General features: G+C 26.7%; 1 protein-coding gene and 1 pseudogene across 2 annotated transcripts in view; one reads left to right on the top strand and one right to left on the bottom strand.

Annotated features, from left to right (window-relative positions):
- LOC108753888 (mannosyl-oligosaccharide 1,2-alpha-mannosidase IA) overlaps nt 1-6,842 on the bottom strand; it is a 619,733-nt gene that overhangs the window by 320,554 nt on the left and 292,337 nt on the right. The gene's annotated exons all lie outside the window — the stretch shown is intronic.
- LOC108753892 overlaps nt 6,662-6,842 on the top strand; it is a 10,663-nt pseudogene continuing 10,482 nt past the window's right edge.

The raw sequence follows: 6,842 nt of genomic DNA, 5'->3' as shown, positions 1-6,842 counted from the left end.
TTTACAAAAGTAAAATTATAAGTTATGGTGAGAATATTGCGAAATATAATAATAGAAAGATATAATATATATTATTTAATTGTAATAAAATAAAATAAATAAAACGCGTAAATTTGCATAATATGAATTTTGTTCTTACATCCTGCACAAATAGTATAGAATCTCCCTTTATTCGCATATTTTTGTATTATTTTTATTTCCTCTGCATCAGTTAATGCATGCCAATCATTCAGAACTTGCTCGAAAAGATATTTTACCTGCCAATTAAGTACCATAATTGTTTGCAATAGTTAATTTTATTGTCAATGCATCTATAATATTTCATTTAAATAAAAATTATATTGTGATAACAAAGACATTATAAACGCAATACTACTGACATCATTATAAGTGGAATACTACTGACAATAACTTGTAACTAAGGGCAAGATATTGCAAATGCCAATTGGAATCAATATAAATATCATTATATCATTTAAATATAGCTTATAAACTATATAGCTTCTATACTATTGTATTTTATTTGTATCACTGAGCAATATGTTTACGCTGTGTTATGGAAAATTTTCTTGATTAAACTTACTTGTTCCGATTTAAAATATAGCATATTATATTTTACAGTGCAGATAAGAATAATAAAAGAGAAGGAAAATACTTTTGTAAGAAGATCTCTACTATATTCAATTGTAATAAAGCTCATCAACTGAAAATATTATTTAATACTTATTATATATATATATATATATTGTTAGTTATTTAATATTATCTTGAATCCTTCATACGTGTAAACATACATATAAACATTCAATGTATTGTAATAATTTTAATTATATCCTTTAATATATAAGTATTATACATATAATCAATTTTTTAACAAAAGTCCTTAAGGAAAATCAGATATATATAAATTAAATAAATTTTAAAGAATAAAACAATAAATAAGAATAAGAACAAAATGCATCTATTATACGAAAGATTTACCTGCGCTGTTATACCTTCTGCCAAAAAAAATGATATAAAAATCATTTTAATCCTTCTAGTTCCTAACGTTTGATAAGGCCATAGACCAATAAACGACATGAGGAGGCGATTTAGATTGAAATAACGACTTTCAAACAAATTCATTTTGATTGTACGTTGGAATACATAAGAATAGAATAAAAAATTTCTCTTATTTCTTATTTTCTTTAAATGCTATTGAATTTGTTTTCTTTTTCGTTCATTGACTTTTGATACACTATTACTCACTGATGCTAGTAATAATCCGATATCTTTTAAACTGAAAAATGTTCTGTACTTCATAAAAAAAAGAAAGTAATGCGTAGGTTAATTTCGTTAATAGGTCTCTTAACTTTACGCGAAAACGTGGTAAATAATAATGTAGCACTAAGAAAATTATATATAATAACAACGGTTTGAATGAAGAAAATATATTCTCTGGAAGGAAAAAATAATTTTCTTACTTCCAGTTCGCGCAAACGCAGTAAAAAAGTCATCTTCACAGCTACTAAGGGTATTATTCACGGTTGAACTGTTAGCCAGTATACATAGTGTCAATTGTTATAGTTTCCGAGAAATTGATTCTTTAAATGGTGTGTCACTATAAGATGTTCATTTGACTCTAATAAATAAATGTTGATTAACATATTAATTAATAAAATGTTGTAAATGTGAATAGAATATTTATTACTTCAGCTTACATTTCCTCAAGAAAGGAAATATATTGATTAATATATTATCGAATAAATGTATTTATATTACTTGTTATTCAAATATTGGATAATCTGTAAGTTTAGTCTAATCTACATATATAATCTAATATATATTGTGAGATAAATCCTAATACGTTTATGTAATAAATAACAAAAAATTAATAATAAAAATTAATAATAAAATAACAAATTCTAGATTATGCACACCTGACAAATTATTCTTGCTGTTAAAATATATTTTCTTCGTGATATCTGTAGATATTGTATTATTCTAAAAAATGTATAAAAGTGTAATTCTTATATTTCTATTGCTGAAATTACTTTATAATTTAAAAAAAAATCATTAAGAAACTTATTTTAGCACTTATTTTCTTAACTAGGATTAGGTCATTTAAAATTATAGACATATGATTACTCGTATATATGTTATGAATTTTAATTCCGCTTATTTAATAATAGTTATTATTAAATCAAGTGATATCGCGAAGAGTACAACTACAAAAAATATGAGTAAAACTCATAATAAAGACTATGTTTTCTTTGAAGCTTTTTACGACAAATGCTCTGGTCTTCCCATTAAATTCTCAACTGTAATATTCTATAAAATGCAACAGAGTATACACAGTAAAAAAATATATTTCTTAAAATATATTCAGAAAACGTTATAACATTATGACCAAGTTAAAATATTGTATTTTTTTGTACTATGAATTTTTTTGTACTATGAGTTTTTATTTATTTTGATATAAGTTATTAAGAATTGTACCTATATTTTCAAAAAAAATTAATACTTATTTCGTAAGTGCAATAGAAGCTTTTGTTTCGAAAATAATAGTAATTTTAGGTTACATAACATCTCATTTCAAAAAATTTAATCTATTCATTTTTAGGTTAGTATATTAAGCATTTTATTAGAGATGTGCCATTAGAGATTTTTTTATGCTACAATCGATTAAGTGAAATTTTGTTTCCTAATTTATTTGAATCCAAATCAAAGTAAATCAAATCAAATCGTTGAAACAAGTTTTCATTAATAGCACAATTATCATGACACTGATTTTAAGAAATACATATATTTTTTAAATTTTGAATAATATTATATTAACTAGTCTATAAAATGTGACATTAGAATATTCATGACAATATTCTAATCATTCATGACAATGACATCGTTCATGACAATAGATATAACATTTTATAAAATATTTTAACAATTGATTGAAACAATTAATTTATACTAATATATCAAAATAACAATTTTTCTATATAAAAAACAATCTTACTCAAGGCTTAATTCTAACAACAGATATTTACAGGTATCTCAATTTAATGACTTTTTGGGACAATTGTACAACATCTGTTCGAAACATCACGAAGTGTTGCACGCATAATGGGATGCGCATAAGGCGTAATGGAGATCGACTCATTTTGCGATGTATGAGTCTCTTCGATGTGTGCTATAGCTGGAGCATAGCGCTGTTAGACGAGGCGGTCTAGCATAATTGCGCAATACGTGTATCTCGCATATCTCAGCGTGCAACCTTCCTTCCGTTCCGCCCTTCGAGAGCCACACTGCATACTTATCAAACGCAACTTACTTAATATCGACGAATAACGGAGGTTGTACGGCGATTTGTGCATAGCTGACAGACGAAATGTTCATTCTTCTAAACAGTTAAATCGACATTGATTGACATCAACAAAAGCATACAAGAAGATTTCTAAATTGATTTACGGCGTATCATATCAAAGCGTAAGTACGAAAAATGTGCACAAAATAAAACATTATGTATTAAGGCGAATGTACAGTCAGTGGACATGGCTCACAATTATTAGACAAAATACCAAAAATTTTAAATATTAAGCTTTTAATAATATGTATAACTAAATGTCTAAATAAATTCGTTGTTTTAAAAATTTAATAAAACAAATTAATTTAGAGTCGCACATATTAAAAGTTTAATATTTAAAATTTTTATCGCTTTATTCAATAATGGGATCATATCTATTAACTAGTACATTTACTTTATATGACGATGACAAAACATTGCTGATGTATATATACTTAATTATGTACTTTATATGTATATTTCTTAATATTCTTTTGAATATCATTATAAATAATATTAATCCTCTAGTGATTAGTATCCCAAGTAACACACAGCTTACAAAGCGTTAACAAAGCGCTAAAAAAGCGCATATAATCGCTTTTTTAATGTTTTGTAAGCATTGCTGTCCTACTTGGGATTACACATTTATTTTTTATAAATAGGTATAAGAATGTATCAAAAAGTCCAAGAGCTATAGTTTAATTAAATTTAATAATTGAGAAAGTGTATATAACATTAAACACTAAAATACAATGCTTTTCATCAAAAGGCTATGCGTTAATACATTAACAAATTCGGATACCGATACATTTTTTTTCAAAATATTTTTGAATAAAATTAGTAAAATAAAAACTTATTTTCAATAATGTAATGCTACTGCTAAAAAGTTAATATTTCAATAGAAAAGTTATTAACACACGCTATAGTACTAATAATGGAAAAATATCGTAATTTTTCGTTTTACGTTTTATGAAGTTAACAAAATTTAAGTTTATTTTTTTTTAAATGAGGTTTTAACTTCACAGAAGTATCGATAAACGGTATCTAGTTTTTAATGCGAACTCAGTCATCTTCAAATTGTCATCGAATTACGAAATTCTTAATAGAAAGCGATAAATAAGATTCTGTCACATTCACAGACTATTCGACCATGGCGATGTAACGATAAAACCGGTTAAACTGGAATAAATTTTAAGAAAAGTTAAATTGTAACAGAAGTAGCAAAAGTTGAGACCATAAGTTTCTAAAAGAGCGAAAGAAATTGCTAACAGAATAAGCTTATTGAAATCAATATTGAATCAATAATTAATTATTATTTGTACCTATCTTTCTATTTAAGTAATATTTTAATGTGTGTATATTTTTTCAGATAAAGATTTGAACAATGTAGTCAAGAAGACTGTTATCATTTAACTCCAAGAATTCGGATTAGGCACCATAATGCATTTTTGTTTATATTTTTAGACTAATAATATCAAGAAAACATAATGTTTAAAAGAAAAATATAAAAATATATCAAGTAAGAGGTAAACAATAAACTTCTATAGCTTGCTATACTATTATAACAAGTCAGCTAGAACCGGTCAAACAGACTTCTAAAATAAATGGAAAGTCGTTGCAGCTTAATGTCACCAACGCGATTTATAAAAATACGTTTAATATACGTTCATTATTATATTTAATTGTAAGTTTTAAAAGAAAAATTTTATACACGACTGTTGTTAAATACTTTTTTATTCATTGTGGAAACTGCGAAATAAAATTACATAATTTTTTTTTTACAATTGCTCTGATTTCAACTTGACAAAATTAAAAAAATATCCAACTTAGCTGCAGATATACAAGTAAATAGATCTACAGCAAAATATTTTCATATTATCGTGCTTATACTGAAAATAAATATGTGTTTATATGTATAACGCAAGTGCAAATAAAAGTTATATAAATCTGTTTAATTTATTTAACATCAATACTATGTTAGAAGATTTAATCTATTGCATCAATAACATCATGTGCATATTTCTTGCTGATAAATTAATACAAAATTTCAATAATTGTGCATAAAGATTATATGTGGAAATTTTTTGCTATTATCCTTTGTTACGTAATATTGCTTTTAGTAATCTTGTAATAGTGAATATAGCATTTTAAACTGATAGCAATATAAACATCACTTTGTCGTACATAAAATATGTATATTTCATTGTTCTTTTCTTTAATCTTGTATCGCTGTGCGTATATATTAACGTGAAATGACGGTGTCAGATACTGGATGTTACGGCCAGTACCTTGTATTCTCCTCTACCTGCATCTTCAACGCATAATACGCGATGCGACTCATCGTTTTATACTTGGAGCGGTTAGGCCCCTTCGGATGCAGCTTCCTTACCGAATTTATCGCTCGTCCGAATCGCAGACAAGTCCATATAACCCGTTCATGATCTCACTTCCCACCTAGCTCGAGCGCCCTTGCGCTCGCCACGCTGTTTTCATTCTTATATAAATCTCATTGCAGGCAATATATATTGCACGGTATTCCTTTGGTCATCTCATTCATATCGACCATTGAAATTTATTTCGCTGACCAAATGCGAATAACTAAAATGAATCGTTGTCAAGCCGCCTTTTAATTTTATTCTTTACCGTTCTTATTAAACGTGTCGTGAAATATAAGATATTTAAGTCATTCTTATTCTTTTCAATTTCAGATGCCAAACGTAACAACAATTTTGAGATAATTCTGTTTACGTAATAACAGTAAAATATTAATATTTAAATGAAATTTATGTTTATGCGTATTTTCAATTGGCTATCCAACTTTTATAAATATAACTTAATAATTTTATTCTACTGTATGTAATATTTCTAAAATTTAAAAGAGTAAAAAGTATTATTGTAAAAAGTCCTAAACTATAAATGGGCAAAAATTTATAATATAAATTGTCTTTCTATGTATGCATATATGTGTAATAAATAAATATATAAATAGTAAATAAATTATGAAAGAATAAGAGCCGTATAGAATTATATCTAATGTACATTGATGTAATTTTGCATTCCTTGTAGCTAAAATGATATGAGAGACGAAAGAGTTTCAGAAACAGCTGCAAAACAATAGGCATAACTTCTAACGTGGTTGACACGCTGGTTACCGCAAGCCAAAAGCAGCTAATACAGCAAGTTATCCACTTAGAAATCCGACGGAACATTGCGAGAGAAGAGTTTGAGGAGTCGGAGAGTGTAGGAGGCTGTTACTAACTTTGGATAAACCGGGCTAAGTTTCTTGGTTCGGTACTTACGAAACTGCCATGTGAAAACGCTTAAGTTTATTCTTCCCGTATGCACTGACAGAGAAATACCTCAGGCATCGATTTACATAACGATTATAAGTTAATTAAGCGCTTAAATGTGTTGTTTATCAGGACTGCCTTAAAGGTAACAAATCTTCAAAATCATTATCGATTTTTGTATTCTGATAGCAGAATGTTCTGACAAGAATATTTAATAAAATAAATATATC

Source organism: Trachymyrmex septentrionalis, unplaced genomic scaffold, assembly GCF_001594115.1.
Source record: "Trachymyrmex septentrionalis isolate Tsep2-gDNA-1 unplaced genomic scaffold, Tsep1.0 scaffold73, whole genome shotgun sequence".
In the NCBI taxonomy this organism is placed as follows: Eukaryota; Metazoa; Arthropoda; class Insecta; order Hymenoptera; family Formicidae; genus Trachymyrmex; species Trachymyrmex septentrionalis.
This window is presented reverse-complemented; position numbering and strand designations above follow the sequence as displayed.